Raw genomic sequence first — 13,416 nt, 5'->3', positions numbered from 1 at the left:
TGGAAATGTTTAAAACATTATACAATCCACAAGAATTAAACTAATTTAGTTTTCTCAATGAGAGGGTTATTTTTCCCGTGGTTATAACGGGCGTTTCAAATTCTATCCTGTAAAATTTACAATGCATTTATATTTATTCAAGGTAGTAAATTTTGAGTAGTCTTAACGTTGAACTCTTTTCAAGCTCAGTTTTACTAATAGCAGATACTGCACAAACGTAACATTTGGATTAGAAATTTCTTTTTTAATTAAAAAAAATACGGATAATGTTCATAATTTTTATACCCTAGGTATTTTCTTAGCATAAACAATTTCGTGAATCTTCTTTCTAGAATATGACATAACAAACACACATCGATCCATTTGGAAATAGGGATCTATTATTTAGCTATTTAATGAAGATAGGTCAATAGATAAAAAAATCAATGTGCTACGTTCATGATCTCGAATTATTAGAAAAATTGGTCCTCTTTTCCCATGAGTCATATTTTATATCCATTTCCCGACAGCAAAGAGATAAATGATTAATTATGTCCGGTCAAAACGCCAAGCGAGATAGGGTGAACCAATGAATGATCAAACTACGCAAACTACACAGCATTATTTGGACAATTTCCATTCATGTACTAAATGTATCATCAGCAATACAGGTTTGCATATAAGTTTCATTATTTTAACAATTCAACAAAACAATTTGAATTGTTTGTTTTATTTCCAATCCGACCAGATTTCAAATTCTCGATGGTGTCAGTACTATATTTCCTTATTGTGTCCTATTGCCTCTGTATAAAATAGTTTACATAACGTTCAAAGATGATAAATGTCATTTAATAAAAATTTCGGTACGACCTTAGACTTGCGGATCGACAAATCCAGGTTGACAGAGGGACGTATGTCCCTAGCGTGCAGAGAAAGGTTATTCGATGTGTCTCTCTCTTCATTGAAGAGCTTTCTTTGGCTCTGTAAAAAGAGCGTGACAATGAACATGAATGACACCCAAAAGAGAGTTGTGTTTGAGTATGGTAGAATTTTTTCTCTATAGATATATTTCCTATACCTCTTGTAACTCTATAGATATATTTCTTCTTGTGTATGAAGTAAATTGAATGCAACTATTAGCCTGAATGTATATAGTGAGAGAGCCATGGAATATTGAATACTCCATTGATTCACAATCATATTAAGTACACAATATGTGTAAAAGGTGGTAGAGGAATAACAAGTTGACCACCAACTTACTTGAGTGAGTGGTGTATAAATGGGAAAGAATGTATTAAGAATGAGAGCTGGAAGTATCTAGGTTTAGCCGAAATAAATGATTCTCAAGAAATCTAAGTTCGATTCTGTACACTTGTGTGATGAATTGAGATTTTATTAATCAGTAAATCAATCCTGATTAATAGAATATACCGTATATTATAAAGTTATAAAAAATACTCATCATCATACAAACAATGTTGAATATAATTGACATATTTTTCTTTTTCACAAATGCTCAATCAGCCTTATTTTAATTAACAAATTTTAAAATAGAAGTAAAACAAATATATAATTCAAAAATGAGAATTTAATTTCAATATTTTAGGTGAGTTTGCTTGAACTCCTGGAAATTCCTTATGTGTGTTTAGGCTGTCTTACCTTAAACATATCATGTGAATAGCACCAAAAGAGCATTAATTGATATAAACAATTCCACTTTGGGCTTTGTCGATAAACCACTTTGTGACTTGTTGAATTGTGGTTTCACAATTGAGCATATGTGAAATAGATTATCCTTTAGAGAGTTCTCCGTCGTCCCTTAATGTGTGCTCGTATTTATTTAGCAGTGTCCTGTCAACAATCCTGTCAGTTGTATGTGATCCGAATCTACAGATCGGTTAGCTAATTTAGAAGGTCCTTTGATGTTAGAACGTCTCGCCATACTCGCGTATTTTTTTGACAACTTCGCAAACAGTCTGTTATTTTGCATTTGTTTCAAAGTGGCTTGTTACTGTCTAATACGCGTGGGCCAACATATTATGTCATTTTGTATTTTTTTAATCAGTTTTTATCCTCTGGCAGAAAGTCAAGAGATCTTGTTTATTGCCCTTTGTATATTTTAGGTTGTTAGTAGTGTTCATCTAAATTCTAAAATATTCTAAATCAAAATATCTGACTATATTTTCAATAGTGAATAAACGTAAACATTGTCCGGCCAGTATTTAGTGACGTTTTCTAACATAACAATGTATTTGATTCCTTTAGGAGAAAAATGGCATATCTACACATGGAATATCATTATACACATTAAATTTATTCTTACATTTTATAGACGAACTTTTATAGCAACAAAAATTAGGCATTGTTAGGTTGTTAGCATAGTTAGGTGAGAAATTTTTATTTTCCGATGTCCTGTGTTCACACTTAAAAATTCATAACCCCTCTGGATTTAATCCAAATTCAATGTTAATGGAAAAGCTGAATTTGCCTTCTTTCGCCGTATATCAACAATATTTAGATTTTATGACATTATAAGATAGATAAACAACAATTGAAATCAACCGAAACTATTCAAACGTTTTATTTTATAGCCCCGGTTTTAATTTAGTTAAGGAGGCCAGAATTGTACTCTTTCAAAAATTATGTATTTCAGTATCAACTGTACCCACACACTATGGATAGCTGCCAAATGCAATTTTCACGTAGTAACCTATACAGCCCGAAAATGTTCAATTTCTTATTGCTATAAAAATTAGTTTTTGACTGCATTGGTGTTTTCTTAAAACGAATCCAAATTATTTTTCTAAACAAAAAATTGACCTGCTTTACTGAAATATATCTGTTTTGGAATGGAAACAAATTTCAATTTTTTTGGGATAATGGGAAGTGTGCAAGTATTATCACTCTTGATTAGATGTGTTTATATTACAATATTAAACTTGAAGAATTACTGAAATTAAATTGTTTGTTTAGGGCAATTTTCTTTACTTAATTCATTTTTTTAAATATTTATTTACATTTTGTTCTCATTGAAAATTGTAAAATACTATACTCATTCTACGAAATTTAGCAAAACACGATTAATGAACATTTGGAATATAAGTCGTAGCAAATATAAGTAGCATTTAATTGTCTTATATTTTTAATTTAAAAAAATATAGTTATTCACGCAAAGACCAAAAATTAGACTCTCGTATTTGGTTGTTTATTACAAATTATATATTTTACCGTTATCTTAATTACACCACACATATTTTAATGTAAACCAAATTAAACGAAATCAGAAATTCAAGAGTTTTAATAAAAATTTAATTAAAAATTATGATCGCTTGAAGAAGAATTCGTCTAAACTCCAGATAGTGATAGAATACAATTTAACTAACTAGTTTTGGTATCATACGACTACAAGGAATGACTACTTATTTCTCTTTCTCTGCACACTTCTCGCCTCACCATGTTATTCATTACTTCCCGTATTTACTTAACATCACAACTATTTCATTCGTAATAAAAACAAAGACTTTTATTTCTACCGGCAGGAGAACATAAACATCAAAAGGGAAGTTTGTTGAGGACAACATCCTTGACTGGAACTGAGTATCTAATGGCCTGTATCTAATGAAAGTTTGGCGGCCATTATATCTTCAAGATTGTCAACCATTTGAGAACTTTGTCAGGATATCACAAATATCGTAAACTATTTTAATAGTTTCATTAAGCTCATCGGTGCCACAATTCAAACCTTCGAAGGTATAAAACTTTCCCTTTCTTCTTTTTTTATATTTAATTTTTTGCGGACTTTTTATAACATTATTGTTTTTAATAAGGATTATCCTTGTTGGGTCAGGATAAGTTAATCCCCAAACCGGAGGCATGTAGAATAGGAGGAGGAGGAAGGACAGCTCAACTTTGTCGAAGGCACATCTTCGTCAAATAAAAAATTGGAAATGGCAAGGAATAACGTACGTCATAGTGACCAATTTTATTTCATTTTAAATAAACTGTATTAAAAGGTTACTATTTTACTTTATTCGAGCCAGTTCTCGTTTTCTCGAATTTCACGGGTCAAAAAGTGTTTAAAGAGGTCAAGAAAAATAAATTATAAATTTATTTATGTTATTATTATATTTGTCTTGCAATTTATTTAATAATGGACAGAAGTTAATGAAAAACGAGAAAATATAGGACAACGATAAACTTAATAAAATAGAAATTTGTGACCAGTACTATCTTCCATTTATTAGATTTCGTAGTCCGATTGACCAAATAACATCTTTCAATTAATTAATCTTTATGTAAAGTATTGGTTGAGATAAAAAAGACAGCTTCACGAGCGGGATTCGAACCCACGACCTTCGGCTAAATACGCCGCTGCTCCACCACTTGAGCTATCGTGACTTCGATCCACTCGGACACTAACTTCCCATCTCGACCGAACCATTCGAATTTTCCCTCCATTTTCCACTTTTCAAATGTCGTGAAATCTATTTGATTCTCGGCGACAAGGAAATGGCCACGGATAGCTTTAGTGAAGATATACTTCATTTAACTTATTACATTCATTACATTTCGTGGTCCGATTGACCAAATAACATCTTTCAATTAATTAATATTTATGTAAGGTACTGGTTGGGACAAAAAAAATGAGGGAAAATTTGAAAGGTTGGGGTGAAATAGGAAGTCAGTGTCAAGTGGTAGTCATCGAAGTCACGATAGCTCAAGTGGTAGAGCAGCGGCGTATTTAGCGCAAGGTAGTGGTTTCGAATCCCGCTCGTGACACTGTCTTTTTTTATCTCAACCAATACCTTACATAAAGGTTTACTTATATCCTTTTCTTCTGACTATTTAAAAGTGCGAAACTAATAAATCTAGAACCAAACGACCAAAAGTATTATTTTATCAATCAAGGATTCATTTTCCTCCCAAGATATAAAAAAATAGTTTGACTTTTATTGGCCGATGCCTACAGAGAAATCGGGGTGAAATTAACGTACGGTGCTTACTTCTCTAAAACTAAGTAGATTCAGTTAATATTGATCTCAAAAAGTAAATCCGCTACCAAAAACTTTTAAAAAAACTTGGTACTTTTGACTAAATAATTTTTATATGACACACAAAAAGAATTACAGAGAAATATTAAATTTAACTTATTACGTCGCTTCAATACTCAAAAACAGAAGAGCTAAATAACTGAATTGCCTGTACTTAAATTACTGTCATAAGTTAACCAAACATCTCGTGAAGAATAAACAAAACCTTGATTTCATCTTCATAATCGATTTCAGAGAGGGTTCGTATTAAAATGCCACACTGTATATTTACTCATTATTAACTATGAGTTAATTTAGTACATGTTGATGTAGCTGATAAAGGCATAATTAAATCATATTCAATTACTGGTACTTCGACGTTCCACATGTAAAGTGTGTATGTAGGTATATACATAATATTTTTCGAAGTACACTATTGTTAGAGATTTTAATAAAAATTTACTTTAAAGACTTTTTATAACATTACTAATTATCTCTTTGTTTTATCATTAGCACATGTCTTCTTTATATTATTATTTGCAAGATCTGCTAACATGTATACATTACTTTATTGAACATTATTAGGTTTAATTATTATTGGATTTCTTTTTTTTCAGTGAAAATTGTAATATTAAATCTGACTTTATTATTATTACAACATACAAAAGCAATAAAATTGATAGATAATGAATCAACCAAAATAGTAACAATAATTTTTCCCTCTTTGGCTCTTTCAAATCAAGCGTAATCTCAAAATCAGAAACAATTGAACAGTGGAATTTAATAAAACGCCTGTTTGTCATCAAACGTTGAAATTTCTCTGTACGTATTTCTGTGCGTTGAAAGATTTAAGATTGAAAATCGTGGATTTGTTTCAAGTGTGTTGTTCAATATCAAATATTTATTGTAAAACAATCAACCCAACAAGGAATGATTCCTAACTTATCAAATTTAAATGTAAATTTTATTCTCAATTTGCATCTAAATAAGAACGCTAACAACAATAACCCGCATCCGTGGATTTTATTTAATATGTCTACTACACCTTTTAGTTAGAATTGATTAGAAAACAAACTTATTCGTGAAGAACCTTTTTGTAAAAGTTAAAATGAATAATCCGTTGATATACAATATAATTGAATGAGCTTGAATGAGTTATTTTCCTCTAATCTTAATCTGTTGGCGTAATAAATCAATTATATATTCATAACAGGGATTCCGGCGAAAAGCCTCATTACCATAGAGTGATGTCATAAGTCTGATAATTTGACGAATCGGACTAATTCGATTAAACGTCACGTTGGTCTTTTAACCCCGGTCGACTGTTATGAAACGGTTTGTTTGGCTTCTGATATTAGAAACCCTCAAAGGCCGTTCCGGAGAGTTTGCCAAGCCGCGAATTGGCCGATGGTCAATGCCGACCGGTTCTGTATTTTTGAACGAATTAGGAAAGTAATTTTACCACAGTGGATTCAAACCTTTCTGTCGTCAGACCGGACCGAATGGAACGGCTTGAAAATACCTATCACACAACATAGTACGATTATTTTTCATCGGCAGTTATTAATAGCAATGACATTGTCTGCTGCACTTTTGCTGAAATCTTTCTTTATTCATATCAAAATAAATGTCACACATTCCATACAGCTTTATGAATTGTAATAGTTTTTTCTAAAATATTTGATTTTCTTTAAATTATATACAGTACAGAAGAAGGAGAAACAGTGCGAAAAAAGTTACAGACAGTGAGATAGGGAAAGAGAGACAGAGAGAGAAAGAAAGAGGGAGAGAATAGAGAGAGAGGGAGGGAAAGAGAGACAGAGAGAGAGAGAGAGAGAGAGAGAGAGAGAGAGAGAGATAGAGGGAGAGAATAGATAGAGAGAGACAGATAAATATGTTGATTCGTAGATAGAGAGAGACAGATAAATATGTTGATTCGTAGATCGATAGGTAGACAGTGTATAAAAAAACTGAGAGAGAGTGATAGTGAGAGAGAGAAAGTGATTAAGACATAGGGTGGGAGAAAAATGGAGCAAATTAGTGCGGCAAAAGAAAATATAAAGGAAAAATAAGGAAAATATGGAGTGAATGACCACATTTAGATCAAATAAGAGTGAGGGAGAGAGAAATTAGATAAATTGTGTGTGAGAGAACTGAGAAAGATTAAGATTCTAAGATTAAGAGAAGGTGGGAGAGAAATGGAACAAACTAGTGAGGAAGAAAAATAGAGTAAATGAACACTCTTACATTTAATAAGAGAGAGAGAGAGAGAGAGAGAGAGAGAGAGAGAGAGAGAGAGAGAGAGTGAGAGAGAGAGAGTTAGTGACAAGGAGAGAGTGAGAGAGAGAGAGTTAGTGACAAGGAGAGAATGAGAGAGAAAAATGATAGATACAGAAAAAGAAAGAAAGACTGCAGTATTTTTAACAAAATACCAAAAATGGGAACTTACTTCTACAAATACGATAAATGACATACTGATCCTAACAAATTTAAAGAACGATGAATTTTAATAATTGGTATTTTTGCGGATTGAGATAATCAATAATTACCAATCCGAAGTACATACGCAAAAATTATTTAAAGCCTGTTGAACTTCAAACTTAATCAAAAATTAATGATGAAACATGAACATGTTATACTTTATTCGAGAGAAATTGGTCCAGCATAAAAATCGCTTGGTTAACGAATGTTTTCTTTCTTTCATATGACGCTAATTAATTAACACGAAACTAGATAATAAATTTTTTAACGTAGACTAACATAAAATTCGGAATCTAATACGATTTATTGGTATTTCTTCAGAGGGTTGAGTGAAACTTTTTTGACTTTTTTTTAAATCGGACCAATATTCAAATAATTTTACCTTTCCAAATAGTTAAAACGTTTTGTTATAATTTGCATTAATTTAATTATTAATTTTACATAAGTAGCAGCGTGAATCGGAGGTAAAATGTTACAGAAGATAATGCCTACAATTTAAAAATAAATTAAAATTGTGCCCTTTGGCAGCTTATCTCGTCACGTAGTCTACCGACCCTCGCTATGTTTGGTTTAAAATTATTTCAACGCGTGTGGCATTCTATTATGCGGGGTGGCATGTGTGAAATTAATATTAATATTTATTTATACAGGCGAAATTACGGATGCGATCGAACCGGGAACATGAACATGAGAAACTGTCTGAACAGTCAATTCATGTAAATAGTTCTTTATATGTTCTCTAGAGGTTTCAGACCATTTCCACTGCAATAGGTACATTAGGCCATAATTTGTGTAGATCTTGCGATACGCTTGCACGTTAAACAAAATTGTGATAATTTTCCATTTTAGGTGAATAGATCAGTTTTTATCATTCACAGCTTTTTTTTGTAATTTTTTCAAAAACTACTTATTTCCTCTCGGAAACCATTCATTTTTAAACATAAAAATATATGTAAAACTGTTATCACGAGATTTGTAAAAAATAAAGACCTGAGGTCAGAAACAGGAGACAAAAAGACGAATAACTGATGTAGCACCAGGTGATTTTAACGGAAGCTCACTGATCGTGTTTTGTCAGAAATGTAATTTACATGATGAAAACTCCCTTCTACAACTGTTGGGTAAATTTAATATCCTATTCTTCCTATATAAAAGAAAGTATTGAACAATACCTGTGACTAAAAAATTGTAGTGAATTATTCCAATCTCTCACATAGAAAACCTTATTTAAAGTAATATTAAATTCTTTTGAACATTTTGTTCAACAAAATTTAAAATTAGTACTAAAATCTTATCCCAAAAGACATAAAAGTACTATGTTACGTATTAAATGACTTGTAAAGTGTATAAACACTTAAAACCACGGATAGTGCAAGGAAAATATTGAACACCTGTAATGCACATTCTGGATTATTTCAGGAATAGTTTACGCATGAAACGACGTATAAAAAGGGGTAAACAACATACAAAACTAGTGCTTGAATATTTCTCATTTACAAATTTTTTTGGTCAATGGGCATCCATTTTCCACACAATATGACAGAAAAATAATATGTTGTACTCACATCAAACAGGAATAGGATTTTGAGTACAGCGATTTATCTGGTTTCATTTCCAATAAAAACTTGAAAGGAATTTTATATGAACATTGGGTCTCAAGTGATGCTTTGAAAAAGAAAGATCTGGCAAAACAAGATCCCGGCCATCCAATTTATTGAGATTTTACTTACACTACGTACCTAAAACCTTCTTCTGATTTGCTCAAAAATTAATTTTATTGAAGGCTAGGGTAAAAATAACAATGGTCCGAAGGTTTACAGGAATGTACTACTTCACTACAGGAATTGTGTGACATGACTGTAAAAAAATTAAAAGCCAGGTATATCCTGTCACACAGTATGGCCTAAGTCCAACTTAGCTGTGTGGCACAGACGATTGGCCAAACAATTTTAATTTTTTTTTTTTTTTCAATTATTCGGAGATTTGAACCCAGAACTGTGACAAATATTAGCCTGTCATCTTAACTTCTTTGGGGAATTGGTATTGTGTAGCTATTTTAATATTTAGATTGTTAGGAAATTAAATTTTTTGAACGTATATCCTAGAACTGTCGGCAAACGTGTTTCGATCTTAAAAAAATTATTAATAACATAAATTAGGTTTTAAGACTTTTTCCCAAGCCCGTTCGGAGAGTTGATTACTCTTAGGCCAATTTCAACGAAGAAAATTCACGTCTCTTTGCTCAGCACAATTTTCTCGCCACATAGTGATATTTATAACCCTTTACATACAAATGAAATTAAACAAGACTTCACTATTCCTTAACCTATTTCTCACCCTCCAAATACCTTCGAACACTAAACACGTAATCTGTGTGTGCTTACGAGGAAACCCCTTAAAAAGTTCCTGGATTTGGTTAGATCACGTATCAAATCCTACGCTGTCTAATAAGAAAAACCATAGTTTTTCTTAGTTTAACTTCCTACTTAATTTTTGCTCTTTAAAGCCATCCAAATAACGTGTTTCCCTGCACTTTGGAAATTTTCCCTCTTTTCTCTGCATCAACAACTAAACCAATTAGTTTTAATATTTAGATTGCTTCACCTACAATTCTGTCAGTCTCCAGTCTCCTCCCTGTAATGAGTAAAATTTTCGAAAAGAAATGAGGCCACATTAAGAAAGAATTGTAAGCTTGGGCAAGTAAAGAATCCAGTAAATATTGGGAGCGACAACCAGGCATGAAACAAACAAAAAGTCTACTCGCAAATACAACCTATGAAAGAAAAAGAAAATCCTATGCAACAGAAAGGAATTAAAAACAGTTTGGACTTTAGTCCCTACACTCAACAATCCATCAATGTCATCGAGTTGTGAACTTCATTTTATTCTCCATTGAACACGGTTTAAGAATAGGGGGGGGGGGTCCCTGGGCCTCCTGTAGCAGGTGAAAGGCATCCTACCCTGGATCCACTACTTAAACCAAAAATCGTACCTGTCTGACCTTACTTTAACGATAGACAGGGAACAGCGTTATCTCCTATCCTGTCAATCTGGCGTCTCACAAGGAAGCATTCTTGGACTTCTCTTTTACACGGTACAACTCTGTCTTTCCTGTCCAGATACAATCTTCTCTCTTTTTACTGGCGATGCAACAATCCTTCCTCTGCAGAAAGACACAGTCACCGCATTCGAAAACTTGCAGAACCGTACGTTACTTGAGACTTCACCTAGACAACGATTTACTTGAAATCCGCACCCAAGTCTAAAATGAACTACACGGAGGTTACAAACTACTATCACCACTACACCACCGTCGATCCAAACATCCGAAGTTGTTATACATCATGATCCCCCAGCCTATGAGGTCTTTCTACTTACTCTCGAATTTTGGAGGTCAACCAACCATTCGAACTCCCAACGCATTTAAAGTTCACAGTCAAAAGACTTAAGAACAATTGTGAACCCTCTTTCTTATGAGCCCTTAATATTCCCTTTGTTCCAGAAATAGGGAAAATCCCTCAAAAAACAATTTTACCTATCCCTTTCCACACATTACAACGCCTTGGTTTGTCAGCTCAGTTCCACTGCCATCCTAGATAATAATCTATGTTGACCGAAAAGCCAAAGAACTAGGTGAGTAAGAAAATTTAATATTGCAATAAAAAGCGCAGTTTGTTTTCCTTTATAAACAACAATCAAATGAACAATTCAATGTAATCTGGTCTTGTAAGGATTACCAATGTTTTATTCTAGAAATGATTTATTCCAAATTGACAAAATATCAACAAATTTTAAAGAAATGAATTGAGCATTTTTGTCTCAATGCCTTGTCGATTTAAATTTTTGGGCTTATTTAGATTCCGAACGTGCCGCATTTATCTGTAACCTTTCCAAGGGTGAATTTTATCTTTATTTTCGTTTGTGCGGAAAAGAATGAAAATACAAAGCTGCTTACCCAAAAGGCAACCTTTCCGTCTATTAAATATAACAAGTACTCTTTCAATAAAACAAAAACGAGGTAGTAAAACAAAGAAAATATCATTGTATTTAGTAAGTTTTGCATTGGAAAACGAATGTCAAAACATCCTTGTCGGAAACACGCCCAGTGTATTGTTTTATTTCACCGGACAATAGACGAATTTTCAAACTGTTGTACAACGCTATTCTAAACAATCGATCGATTATCAATTAATCTTTTTCACATCAAAAACACAATACTTTTGTCGTCAATCTTGGTCGAAGAAAGGTGACAAAGGGTTTGTGGTATTTTCTTTTTTTGTTCAATCAATGCACATTGTATACAGAACAAATGTCCATTTTATGAAATTGTATATAGCTGGGGAAAACATTAATATTGATCGGCTATTGATTAGGATAATGTATTCGACTAGTACGGCCATTAACCTATTTTAATGTTTATTAAAACGTACCATGTTTACCAAATTTAGACGTCAGAGGTATTATAAATTTGATAATGATCCAATGCGAACNTATATATATAAAACGCCTATGTCATGAATTTTGACAAGTTTAGTATTGATCACATTTCATTGTAAATTTAACGTAATTTTCAATGACCTCAACGGATTTGTCAAAAACCTTATTATCATGAAGTTACCATTGTTCATTTGAAGCAAGGTCGTGAAGTCTTAAAAAATCAGAAAAAGTGAAATAACTCCGAAACTTGAGATTAGGACCACAGTTAATTAGTACTTTTTGGTAATGAGTGAGTGAATGAGTGAGTGTGTGTGTGTGTGTGTGTGTGTGTGTGTGTGTGTGAGATTAGTTTTTTAACAAAGAAGGATATTTAGAGGCTATTCCAACTGAACTCTATGTGTTAATAAAAAATATATCAGAAGGAGCATTCTCAATTAGAAAGAAATCACAAGAATAACAAAGGCCATAAATAATATCCTTCTACCAATTTAGTCAAGGTCCAGTGCATGTGGACGCTAAGGAAGAAACACACTTCCAGTTGAATACCTCTGAGGAAAACGAAAGTCAATTTCAGGACAGACTTAATTAGAAATACTAAGGGCCAAGGTAGAACAGTGACACAAAGTAAAAAAGTATAACAGATATAATTATATTGCTGTGACCAAATCAACAGGGAGCATCAAAAGGCTCGCTAGGATGACCTACGTGATGAAAGAGAATTCCACCTTACCCTAAAGGCCAACAAAGGAAAATGAGCCAACTAGTTTGAGAAGTTGAAAACTTGTAAAGACCCTGTACTTGCTGTATTGTAAAAATAAATTAAGCATATTTTTTATTAGGATATTTTTATTTGTTCAGTTTTAAGCAAAATTTTAAACAGAAAACAAAGCCTAAGTGAAACTTTATACGGATGCCAAAAACTATAGCCAGATTCGTCATTCTGTATTAAAACTTAATAATATTGTTTTTGTAAGTAACCTCGGTGCATTTTATAGCCACACGGCAAATTTTCTTTCTAAATGCACTAAATATAACTATAATACTTTTAAAAAACTGCAGGCATATTTTGTATTATGAATTCAATTGTTGCAAGCTATTAAGCAAATCGTGTTGTTGCGGTTTCGCTCCTATCTACTTCGACTACACAAGCATTATTTCTGGCTGTCGAAAACTGACCTGTTGTTCCTATCTACAATACGTAGGATATTATTTTGATTCGGGAGCGAAGACCCAGTTAGTCTGGCAGCCAAATGGAAACTGAACGGAAAGGAATGCTCTGCATGCCGCCCCCTCCGCATCCGACTCGACCGCCTCGTTTGAGCACGTTCAGTACTACACCAGTGTGTTACAAGTGTATAAATCTTCTTTTCAATGCACTGTTTGCTCTTTCAGAAAGCGTAGATTAATCAATCATGTCTAATGCCATGTCGGTAAAATGGGTTGGTTTTTGGTTCTTTATACATAAAAAATGTTCTGGTAATCGTTACAA

General features: G+C 32.7%; 1 protein-coding gene across 4 annotated transcripts in view; it reads right to left on the bottom strand.

Moving 5' to 3' along the window:
• LOC106666214 (serine/threonine-protein phosphatase rdgC) overlaps positions 1 to 13,176 on the bottom strand; it is a 227,649-nt gene extending 214,473 nt beyond the window's left edge. For all 4 annotated transcript variants that reach the window (XM_014393243.1, XM_014393245.1, XM_014393244.1 and 1 more), the window contains exon 1: positions 13,104 to 13,176. The gene's annotated coding sequence lies outside the window, so the exon portion shown is untranslated. The remainder of the gene's footprint in view (positions 1 to 13,103) is intronic.
• Between the last annotated feature and the right edge of the window lie 240 nt (positions 13,177 to 13,416).

Source organism: Cimex lectularius, unplaced genomic scaffold (assembly GCF_000648675.2).
Source record: "Cimex lectularius strain Harlan isolate CLEC.00 unplaced genomic scaffold, Clec_2.1 scaffold5, whole genome shotgun sequence".
NCBI classification, from domain to species: domain Eukaryota; kingdom Metazoa; phylum Arthropoda; class Insecta; order Hemiptera; family Cimicidae; genus Cimex; species Cimex lectularius.
Note: the sequence above shows the minus strand (reverse complement) of the source record. Positions and strands in the feature narration are given on the sequence as shown.